The 12,597-nt window shown below is 42.7% G+C and overlaps 1 protein-coding gene across 1 annotated transcript in view; it reads right to left on the bottom strand.

The window, feature by feature from the left end:
- LOC124789602 (rho-related BTB domain-containing protein 1) overlaps positions 1 to 12,597 on the bottom strand; it is a 385,406-nt gene that overhangs the window by 205,866 nt on the left and 166,943 nt on the right. The window lies entirely within an intron of this gene.

The following is a 12,597-nucleotide window of genomic DNA, read 5'->3' as shown; positions in this document are numbered from 1 at the left end:
CCACATCGTTTTAATATCTTATTAGAGATGTCATCTACTCCAATAGAACATTTATTTTACAAAGATTTAATAATTTTACTTATTTCACAAGAGGTTGTAAGGTGAAACTTAATCTGCCTAAATTGTTTCAAAGCGGAGTCTTCTATGTACTACCAGGCTTTTTCTTTTGAACTGTTCTCACCAATTTTTTCTCCTACACTTAAGAAATGATTGTTAAATCCATTAGGTACTTGTATACTCTTGGTTAGGATAGTCTCGATCTCTTTAATAGTAATACTACCTACCCCAGTGGTTACTTTTCCTGTCTCCCTTCTAACAACATTCCATATTGAGAGAAACTGTCATTCAGAGCGCCATCTACCGTGGCTATGATGTGTTTCCGGACACATGTTCAGAGGACCTTTTGTCCTCCATTTCCTGTCAGGAATCCGTCCTTGCAGTTTGTCTGTTTTATAATGTTCACCCTGTATTATTAACCTTAGTTGTGTTTCCATCAGATTTTATGCAACAGTGATTTAAAGCAGCAGTGAAAGATATTGACAAGTTTCTTAATGTAACTATTCTATCTGACCTGCCGATAACTTCAGCAGGAAGAGAGAATATCTAAAAACAAATGATACTTGAGTGAGGCCGGTACAATATCTGTGTACAGTTCCGCAGCTCCGGCCCGGTGGATGTACTCCGGATTAACGGATTAAGGGAACGTTCTGGTTGAGACCGCGAAAAATTGTTTTTTTTTTTGCATAATTTGCATCACTGAAGTATATAGATTACGCCTGCAAAAGTATTTTTTGATTGTGAAAGTATTTTAGAAGTTATAGTGTTGAATGGATCCGTGGGCGGACCGAAATCAGGCAGCTGTAGGCGCTCTGTGAATTAGTTCAAGAAAAGAATCGACCATTATACGAATTTCTGGCCAATGAAGGTGCACCAGTGACAATATGCAAAATGACAACGAGAGCTTCAACGCGCGCATTTGGAACTGTTACTGAAACATCTTCATTGTGGGGTTGCTGAAATAGTAGCAGGTATATTCAACGAAGGTTATTAATCTATTCTGAAAACCATGAACGTTATAGGAATCGTCACAGGGACGAACAGCAAAAACTTCACGGGGTTATCTGACAAAAAACGCATGGCTTCTGTAGGGCAAGGAATGCCTCAGTGTGTTAAAAGAGACCGGACTGAAGAAATACAGCACAAAATTGAGAATCAGAGCATATTTGAGAGAGAGAGTAATGATGCCTCCGCGGTCTTGGGACCGCAGATTAAACGTAAGTGATGAAACAACGTATTTTTTCTACACTAAAAACTTTAAACGCGTTTTTCTCGAAACAACATTTTTCAGTGCGCGAAACGTTCCACAGCCTCAACAGATTAACCATTTAATTTCGTTTTTTAAAATGACGGGCAGTTAAATTTAGGGAGCCTTAGCGACACACTTTTTATTTGAATTTTAAATATTTCTTTTTAACATTTAACCTCAGAAGGACGTGCCGAGAAACTGAATTGTTTTTCAAATAGTATTCATTTTTTTCGAGATGTTTTCCTAATCCCTATCGTGATTCTACTTTAAGAATGTTCTATTTTTATGGGTTTCAGAAATAGCCACGAGTCAGTACAACGTTTCGTGCGAACCAAGACAAGAGCTGCAGCCGCTATTGTGAATTTGCTATGAGATAAAAATTTTTCACAGACAAATGCATGTACAATATAGTGGTGAAATCCCAATTTTAATTAAAATAATCCTTGTGAGAAAAAAATTCTAAGCTTCGCCCATTTTTGTGTCTCTCGACTGGAATCCCCTCTTATGTCGCAAACCCCTCTGCAGTGTTACTGTCGTTGCCGCATCGTGTATCGGATGGGAACGTTAAGTGGTCGGCTCTTTCGGTGCTATCGATAGTGTGTCAGTCCTTGCCTCGTCTCATATATCATCTTTTTCCTTTCCGCTCGGCTGCGCCTTATTGATGACAGGTAATGTACAGTGTGATCGATTTCGGTGTACTGCAGTTTCATCTGCTCTAATAGTCCGACGTCTGCGTAATATAACTGTAATATACTGATATCGATCGCCTTGTAAATCACCTGTTATCAATAAGCTGCAGCTGAGTGGAAAGGAACTTGATGCTATACGAAACAGTTCGGAGCTACTACTGCCTTTATCAGTTCCTGACTGGAAAGCTATTGCTTTTCAGTGGGTAGCGTAAAGTAGAGTCGTATGGCATTATGAAAGTCTGAAGGCTTTCGTGGCATTTGTTCTTGAAGGCAAAGTCTTCTACGATGTTAGGCAGCGTTATTTTCTTCCTCAGTTTCTTCTACTCGATCGTCGTTTCCACCCTTCTGGTGAGATAAACTTTAAGTTGTGGTGTTCGGCTAACCGTGAGTACGACAAGATCCTGAGGAAGATTCCAGCAGTCGGGCCGAAACGCCGATCGAGTATGTGACGCGGCCTAACATTCTAGAATATTTTACCATCATATTACATTGCTAGTTGAGAGACCCTAAGGAGTAAGTTGAGCAACCTAGTCGGAAAGGGTTTTCTTCCGCGGCGTACAATGACCCTTTTCCTTGTGGATACGTGAGGATTGTGTCTTACTTGTGTAAGTTGAGTGTAGGTGAATGTAACGGATGTTTGTGTAGTGTGGTCTAAAACTTCATAGATACTCTGCAAATCACACTTAAATGCTTGGCAGAGGGTTCATCGAATCGCCTTCACAATAATTCTTTATTATTCCACTCTCGAACAGCCCGCGGAAAAACCGAACATCTATATTTCCGCGTGAGCTCCAATTGCTCTTATTTTATTATTATGATGATCGTTTCTTTCTACGTAGGTCGGCGTCAACAAAATATTTTCGCATTCGGAGGAGAAAGATGATGATTGAAATTTCGTCAGAAGATTCCGCCGCAACGAGAAATGCCTTTAGTTTAACGATGTCCACCCCAAATCCTGTCATATCAGTGACAATCAATCCCATATTTCTCTATAAAACAAAACGTAATGCTCTTCTTCTTTGAACTTTCTCGATGTAATCCGCTGATCCTACCTGGTAAGGACCCCACAGCGCGCAGCAATACTACACAAGAGGACGGACGAGCATAGTGTAGGCAGTCTCTTTAGTAGATCTGATCCCTATTGTAAGTGTTATGCCAATAAAACGCAGTCTTTGGTTCACTTTCTCCACAACGTTTTCTATGTGTTTTCTCCAGTTTAAGTTGCTCGTAATTGTAATTCCTAGGTATTTAGTTGAATTTACGACCTTTAAATTAGACTGATTCGTAGTATAACCGAAGTTTAACGGATTCCCTTTAGCACTCATGCGGATGACCTCATACTTTTCATTATGTACGGTCAATTGGACCATAGAGATGTCTTTTATGAATCGTTTTGCAATTTGTTTTGATCATCTGATGACTTTAGTAGACAATAAACGAAAGAATCATCTATAAACAACCTAAGATGACTACACAGATTCTGTGCAAAATCGTTTATATACAGGGTGGTCCATATGAAGTTTCGGATGAGATTATCTCGAAAAGTATACGTCAAGTAAAAATAGTGGGTAAGACAAGTTCGTAAGCTGAAAGGGGGACATCAAATGATACTACACGTGACCCCCATCCCCCGCCCCCTAGGGTGGGGCGGGGGGCAACTTTTAAATCTTAAATCGAAACACCCATTTTTATTGCAGAGTCGGATTCTCCATAAAAAAGTAGTCAAGTTTTGTCTGAAACATTTTCTAAACCATAGACATATGGCGCTGAAACCGAGAAAAATTAAAATTGGAGAGGAACTCCGATTTATTTAGAATGATCCGAGAATGACGCATCAAATCGATACAAAATGTTCACCAATTCTTTCATTAAGCCAAATTAAGCTTTTTTTTTTAAAAAAATGTATCCTGCCCACCACAGTTTTTGATGGAGGGAGGCGGAATGGTAATAAAATCTCGTTAGGGAACTCTTCACAATTGCATTACTCAACCGACTGTGGCGCTACCGTGGTCAAACTGCGAACTATGGCTCAGTGTAAAAGTCAGTGCAATGCGATCAGACGTCACTTCACTTTCAGATTGCCGACAGTAAAAATCAACTGACGAAGGTAAGTCATTCTTTAGCGAATCATGGCTCAATATCCTCCTACAGAGGTTGTTGATGTGATGTTAATTTTAGGTGAGTGCCATAACAATTGCGCTGCAGCTGCTCAATTGTATGCAGATCGTTTCCCAAACAAAAGACATCCAAGCGAAAACATTATTCGAAATTGCACCTCGTCATCTCGTATAGAATGAAAACGATTTCGGACCCTTACCGTTCTCGCCTGTTTTCAACTGGATCCCGAAATTAGTAGTCGTGCGTTTCGGAGACAAACTGGAATACCGAAATCAACTGTTTTGAGTATTTTGAACGCACATAAATATCAAGCGTATCACATCACACTGACAGGCATTAACGCTAAAACATATGCAAATATGTGTGCATTTCTGCCAATGAGCTTTGGAAACGATAATAGGTGACAATGATTTTTTTTAGGTATGTTATGTTCACCGATGAAGGCACATTGCCGACCGCTGTGGCCGAGCGGCTCTAGGCGCTTCAGTTCGAAACCGCGCTGCTGCTACGGTCGCAGGTTCGAATCCTGCCTTGGGCATAGATGTGTGTGATGTCCTTAGGTTAGTTAGGTTTAAGCAGTTCTAAGTCTAGGGGACTGATGACCTCAGATGTTAAGTCCATGGTGCTAAGAGCCATTTGAACCATTTTTTTTTTGAAGCCACATTCAAAAACAATGGCGAATTAAATCGTCATGATTGTCATTATTCGTCCCCTGTCAGTCTACACTGGCACAGACCCGTTGACGATTAACACAAACGGTCGTTAATGGTCTGGTGTAGAATTTTAAACGCTTACTTGACGGACCGTATTTTTTTGACCGAAATGTTACTGGGGAATCTTATTTACAACTTCCCTGTGATGATTTGTTGGAACTAATGGAAGATGTTGATTTAGAAACTAGGCAACGAATGTTGTTCCAACAGGATGTTGCAGCTCCCCATTATGCTAAAATGTGCAGAATGTTTTAAATTTACGATACCCTGGTCGGTGGATAGAACGCGGTGGACCAATTCAGTGGCCTCCACGTTGATAAGACGTAACATCTCCTGATTTTTTCTTGTGGGGTTATTTAAAAAATATTGTTTTTGAAAGACAGCCCACAACCAGAAACGATATGGAGCAACGCATTCGAAGTGTGTGTGCAGCCATACCACGGGATGTGCTGCTCAAAACTGTGGAAAACTTTCGCAGATAGATTGACTTTAGGCATTGGAGCAAATGGGGATAGTTTTGAACAATTTATTCATGGATAATTTCATTAATTAAGCAAATAAAATTGTGAGAGGCAAGGGGACTCACACTAATGAAGGATCCCAACATGTGAGAGGCAAGGGGACTCACACTAATGAAGCACTCCATGGGAACATCATTCTACTGCGTGCATGTCGTTGTTCCTGGGTAACGATAAAAGCAGGATACAGTACATTTTGTACAAAAATAGCTTAATTTGGAGTAACGAAAGAATCAGTGCACATTTTTTATCGTTCTGATGCGTCTTTCTCGGATAATTCTAAATAAATCAGAGTTCTTCAGCAATTTTACTTTTTTCTCGATTTCAGCGCCGTCTGTCAATGGTTTGAAAACATGTTTCAGACAAAACTTGATTACTATTTTATGGAGAATCCGAATCTGCAATAAAAATGGGGGTTTCCATTTAATATTTAAAAGTTGCCCCCACCCCACTCAAGGGGACAGGGGTTGGAGGTCACGTGTTGTATCATTTGATGTCCCTCTTTGAGGTTAAAAACTTGTCTTACCCACTATTTTTACCCAATGTATAGTTTTCGAGATAATCTCATCCGAAACTCCAGATGGACCACCCTGTAGATAAGAAACAGCAGAGGTCCTACAATACTACCTTGGAGAACGCCAGAAATCACATCTATTTTACTCGATGACTTTCCGTCAGTTGCTACGATCTATGATCTTTCTGACAGGAAATCACGAGTCCAGTTATATACTGTAACGATATTACGTAGGAACGCAATCTGACTACAAGCCGCTGGTGGGCTACAGTGTCAAAAGGCTTCCGGAAATCCAGAAATACGGAATAAGTTTGAAATCGCTTGTTACGAACTCAACACTTCGTAAAGAGCTAGTTGTGTTTCACAAGAATGATGTTTTCTAAACCCGTGTTGACTGTGTGTATCTTGATCGTTCTCTTCGAGATAATTCATAATGTTCGAGCACAATACATGTTCCGAAATCATGCTGCAAATCGAAGTTAATGATATGGGCCTGTAATTCAGTGGATTACTCGTACTGCAATTCTTGTGTGGTGTCGAGTTTGTGTTGTGTGAGAAGGATGATGCTAATAATAATAGTGATATGAGAGAAGAGAGATGGTGAAACCTTGGGGTGGGACGTAAACTACTCCCCTCGAATAGCACCAAGGGGGCTGTCGGGCTTAACTTTCCATCCGACCGACGGATCACCATCAACAGTGCCACATGCCTCCATTCCATGACACAAAGAGGAGAGATTTCGAACTTAACTCAGGACACCGGTACAAAGAACACTGCTGTTTCGAAATTTTACGCCATGACCTCTCCTCACCTGGCTGGCCAAATATTGGCAATGAAAATTTCGTCCATCACCAGGATTCGATCCGACTTAACTCCGAGTCGAGCACCACAGGACAGGCGTGGATTAGCGAACGCAGATACGGAGGCGGATTTCGTTTAGGTGATCATCCGCAATAACACAGAAACTGTACACTCATTCACCACAGGCCTGTTCATCGCACTGGTTGTCGATGGTTTTTGCACCGGAACGTTTGAAAGAGTGCGCGGCATCCCATGGAGGCCACATTGAACATCTGTTGTGATGCGGATGCCATTCAGTTCTGTACTGTGTTCCGGGACGATTTGTTGTCGTTGCACACACATTTAGACACTGCGAAAAACCCTCGTTTGGCAAATCTGTAATAACAGCAGTTCGCCGTTGCCATCTTCTGCTGTTCTGTGAAGTATCAAGTGTATTTCTCTATTGTCCAGATCTGACATTATCAGGGGGCGGTTAGACGAGTACGAGCGCTCACGGCCGTTCACCGCGTGGGTAGTGAGCACTCGCAATGAAATGTGGCTGTCAGACGTCATTATATAGCACAAAAGTTCAACCTGTGCAATGTTTTCAGAGGATTGACAATACATGGTAAACGCTAATAAAACCGACAAACTGCAGGAGGCGTGAGGTTCAAAACATAACAAAAAGATTTTTTAAGTCCTGAAGATGACAGCAAAGACTGTCGAAAGCGGTTGTTGTGAATAAAGAAATATTAATGCGGTCTTGGCTGTTGAATGTTTTTAGCAAGCAAAACAGATCGCTCCTTCGGTCTTTTCAAAATGAGAAAATTCTATTTATGGATTCTTTCGTTGGTTTTTGATAGAACAATTCCATACTGAGGGTTGAATAACACTTAGACAGTTTTTTTATTCTACTGATTTTTATTTGTATGAACTAGTTTTCTGCTTACTAGACCATCTTCACGTAAGCACTGGCTATTATTTACAAGGAACTTGTGTTCCTACGAACACAACATTCTGGACTAAGATACAACGCTAGCCCTAAATCCCCAGCTGGTCCTAAATGACCAGTTGCAACTGAGCACATCACCACTCTTTACCCAATAAAGTAAACCTGCTACTAACCACAAAGTGTCCCAATAGTAAACAGATTCACACCCCAATATAATGTAATTCCCTTATGTGTTTATATTCCTAACTGTAACTCAACTGTAACAATGTAATATTTGGTATATATTAATGCACAGTTTTCTAATAACAAAATGTAACCCCCAAAGAAAACATCGCTGTTGTACAACCAACAATTAATGTCCAGTGCAGCTGTTCACAAAAAATACCAAAAAACTGTAAATTTGTAATAATGTGTATTCTAAATAATTCTAATTGTTGTCATACTGACAAACCATAAAATGTGATTTTTTTATGTTAAAGAACAGTTTTACAGAACAAAAAGTCAAAAGACCCGTTTGACAATTCCAAAGACGATGCCACAAATAAAGATCGTATGTAAGTGCGTTGTATCTCAGTCCAGAATGGTTCGTAAGACCACAAGCTCCTTGTAAACAATAGCCAGTACTTATCTGAAGATGGCCTAATAAGCCGAAAACTAATTCATGCAAATAAAAATCAGTAGAACAAAAAACCGCCTAAGTGTTTTCCAACCCTCAATGAGAAACTTCTAATCTAAAGAAGCTCTTAAGTCTTAACGGGTATTGGTTGCTGTTATAAAATGGGATGATAACCGCGGGCCGCATGACTGCTTGATTCGGGTCGTAGTTTAACGACCACTGGCCTAGAAAATAATGGACAATAATTTGCGGTTAGTAAAACCGACTATTAGAGAGCGACGTACCTCCTTCTGTCTACCGAGGCGACATGAAGCCTTCTGTTGCCCTCTTATGTCCTATGAAGCGTGGCTTCCTGTTCTGGCGGAAGAAGCATCCCGTTCTGTCCGGAAACGGACGTTCATGGGAGCTGTTTTTCCTCCATTTCTAGTCATCAGCTGGTTGCTCTCTGCGACCGCAACGGTCGCAGGTTCGAATCCTGCCTCGGGCATGGATGTGTGTGATGTCCTTAGGTTAGTTAGGTTTAAGTAGTTCTAAGTCTAGGGGACTGATGACCTCAGATGTTAATTCTCATAGTGCTCAGAGCCATTTGAACCATTTGCTGCTGAGCGGTAGCGCGACTTAACTCGCACGACCAGAGCGATGAACAGGCCTCTGGGTTGGGTATGTTTGGGGGAAAAGACCAAACAGCGAGGTCATCGGTCTCATCGGATTAGGGAAGGACGGGGAAGAAAGTCGGCCGTGCCCACTCAAAAGAACCATCCCGGCATTTGCCTGGAGCGATTTAGGGAAATCACGGAAAACCTAAATCAGGATGGCCGGGCGCGGGATTGAACCGTCGTCCTCCCGATTGCGAGTCCAGTGTGCTAACCACCGGTGTCGCTGTTTCTTTCGAATATCTGTTAACCATGGACCTTGCCGTTGGTGGGGAGGCTTGCGTGCCTCAGCGATACAGATAGCCGTACCGTAGGTGCAACCACAACGGAGGGGTATCTGTTGAGAGGCCAGACAAACGTGTGGTTCCTGAAGAGGGGCAGCAGCCTTTTCAGTAGTTGCAAGGGCAACAGTCTGGATGATTGACTGATCTGGCCTTGTAACAATAACCAAAACGGCCTTGCCGTGCCGGTACTGCGAACGGCTGAAAGCAAGGGGAAACTACAGCCGTAATTTTTCCCGAGGGCATGCAGCTTTACTGTATGATTACACATCTGTTAACTTTCGCCACCCGCCCCCGTTGCATACGAGGCACTCGGTCTAATGTTTCACTGTAAGTGCAGACCCCACTTGCCTACATTACTGTCTGCGTCCTGTATATTTCAATCCTATTGAGCTTATCGTGGACACCACTGAACGTCAAGTGCACCCCTTGGACACCACTCACTGTGACTTCTGGGCGGTATAAGGTATAAGGAACCCCCTCCCCTCCAACTCCACAACCGCAAGAGGCTACAAGGTAAATATGTCTATCTGGTTGTTTACGAATGTGGGCTCGCAAATGCAGTTCAGTGGAATTTATACGGAGGGCGTGATTGGCCTTGTTTCACGATACCGAAAGTGGCCGAGTCGAAACCATCACTACATAGAAAAAAATGTATGGAAATTCGTGGTAAGTTCCTATGGGACCAAACGGCTGAGGTCATCGGTCTCTAGGCTTACACACTACTTAATCTGACTTAAACTAACTTACTCTAGGGACAACACACGCAGCCATGCCCGAGGGAGGACTCGAACCTCCGAACGGGGGGGGGGGGGGGGGGGGGGGAAGCCGCGCGAACCGTTGCAAGGTGCCACAGACCGCACGGCTACCCCGCGCGGCCACTGCGTAGAAAAAGGATGTTTGACGACGTATGTAATTTGAACAATTATCACAATTCTCATTTCTCATATGTTCGTGCTTTGTTAGCAGTCGGCTATCACTATTGGGAAATGATTCATTTAAACTTAAGCGATGTCATCAGTTACAAAAAGCGGCGACAAATTAATCGTCATCAAGATAAACATAGCAGGCAAAACAGAACGTAAAAACTTTGAAGCAGTAACGAGACTAATTTAAATGCGCTTTACGACTGCCAGGAATGTTTCGCGAGGAGCCCCGGAGACGTGACGAGCACGATAAAAGTGACATTTTTTATGGTTCAGTAGAGGCCAGTCCTGTTAAAGTGATGCATTTTTTTAAAAATTAAACTCAAAATTTAGGTTTTCTTTGTTTTAACGAGGCAATGAAGCAACTAAATTGTGCAGATGGTACCTTTTACCTGTACTGACCTCCGGCAAGGAAGATTAACATCGCTTTTCTCTAACCTACCGTCTTCCATTTACAAAACCCTGTTTCTTATTCCCTAGTAGAAATGCAAATGTTATAATTTCGCTAACGAGTTTGCTGCGTCACGACAGAAAAAAAGGTGCAAACTCCTCTCCCGCGCTTAAGGCGTCTTTTCGCGAAATACACTCAGCGGTGTGGACATAACCTGTAAAAAAAAAGGATAGCATGGCGAGCGAGGATTTATTTAAATAATTTCGTTTTGACGGTGAAGCAAATACACGCCTGCGAACATAATTTAAGGGGTTTGCAGCGCGACTGGAATGTGATCTGTGTCACTCGATTCTTAAGAATGGAGAAGGGTATTTTCCAGAGATAAAAGAGATTTATCGAAGGAAAAGAGAACTGCGGCTCAGATATAGACAACGTTATTTCGTCAATGCATTTCCAGCTCAGATGTATAAACTACAAAATTTTGAGTAAGAAATAATTACTTTATATGGTCAGTAACGGTGTAGTATGTTCTAGGTTCTAGGTAGCCCATTTATCCGTGGATAAAGAACTAATGTGTGCTGAGAGCTTCGTAAAGTCTCTGAATTATGGAAGAGGAACTGGAAGAATTGAAACTGCCAGGGGGGTGGGGGGAAGGAGGAGTGTGGTGAGTCGTCTCAGGATCTCGGGATAGATCAGTCAGCAAGAGGATTCCACGTGAATGGTAAGGTTCTCGATTCGAGAATGTATTCGGACACTTATTACTGGACATTAGTAAAGGGAGTGTTCAGCCTTCGCCTTTATTTCAGCTTGAACTCTACTGGGGACACTTTCAAAGACGTGATCGGGTGATCGACTTGGGGGAGGGGACCAGACAGCGAGGGCTTCGGTCACACCGGATTAGGGAAGGATGGGGAAGGAAGTCGGCCGTGCCCTTTCAAAGGAACCATCCCGGCATTTGCCTGAATTTAGGGAAATCACGGAAAACCTCCATCAGGACGGACGGACGCGTTTTTGAACCGTCGTCCTCCCGAATGCCGGTCCAGCGTGCTCAACGATGTGTTTGAATGTCTTTGTCAAGAGGCCAAACCAAAGACGACGATGATGATGATGATGTTTGGTTCGTTGAGCGCTCAACTGCGCGGTTATCAGCGCCTGTACAAATTCCCAACCTTTCCTCAGTCCAATCTCGCCAGTTTCATGAAAGATGATGAAATGATGAGGACAACACAAACACCCAGTCATCTCGGGGCAGGGAAAATCCCTGACCCCGCCGGGAATCGAACCCGGGACCCCGTACTCGGGAAGCGAGAATGCGATCGTGAGACTACGAGCTGCGGACCCAAACTAAAGAAGATAGTGGTGTTGAACGATAGAGTCTGGAGAGAAGTAGACGATCTAACTTATCCCAGGTTAGGACTCCAGGCAGGCCAGTCCATTTCAGGAATATTATTGTCCACTGACAACTGCCTCACAGATACTGCTTTATGAACGAGTACACTGCGGTGATGGTACAAACCATCATCTTCTCCGAACTGTTCTTCTACTGTAAGCAGTACACAATACTGTACAGTGTGTTGATATCTTTCCAAATTTAGCGTTTTCTTAAGCGCAATAAGGGAACCACACTCTAACCATGAAAAACAGCCATCTCTACTTCACTTTTGGCACTGGGTATGATGGCAGGTAACGTTCTACAGCCATTCGTCGAAACTGAACTCTTCCAGAGGATTGACACAGATTATAGCGTACTTCATCACTCCAAACCACTCATTTCCAGCTATCGAATGAGCTGTGGCGACGCTCTTTACGTCACCTCAAGCGTCAGTTGGTACTCACTACAGAAATGTGTGCTTTGTGGGGAGTTGCTCGACCACTGTACCCCTTCTTTTTAACTCCCTACGTGCAGTCATTGTGTTAGCTGTTTGCTGGCAGCGCTTTGAAACTCACGAGTGATTTATTCACAACCACCGTCTGCAGTGCTCAACGGTCCCTGTCCTTCAGTACATGAGCTGCTTGGTCTTGGTTTACCTGTGGATGTCCCTCGCGTTTCCACTTCGAATTCACGTCACCACCAATCGTCTGGGGTAGACTCAGAACGGCTAAAATGTCCTTGATGGATTTGTTACTTAAGTGACATTCA

The sequence above is a fragment of the Schistocerca piceifrons genome, chromosome 3 (genome assembly GCF_021461385.2).
Source record: "Schistocerca piceifrons isolate TAMUIC-IGC-003096 chromosome 3, iqSchPice1.1, whole genome shotgun sequence".
NCBI classification, from domain to species: domain Eukaryota; kingdom Metazoa; phylum Arthropoda; class Insecta; order Orthoptera; family Acrididae; genus Schistocerca; species Schistocerca piceifrons.
The sequence above is the reverse complement of the archived record's forward strand: the minus strand, read 5'-3'. Positions and strand labels throughout refer to the sequence as shown.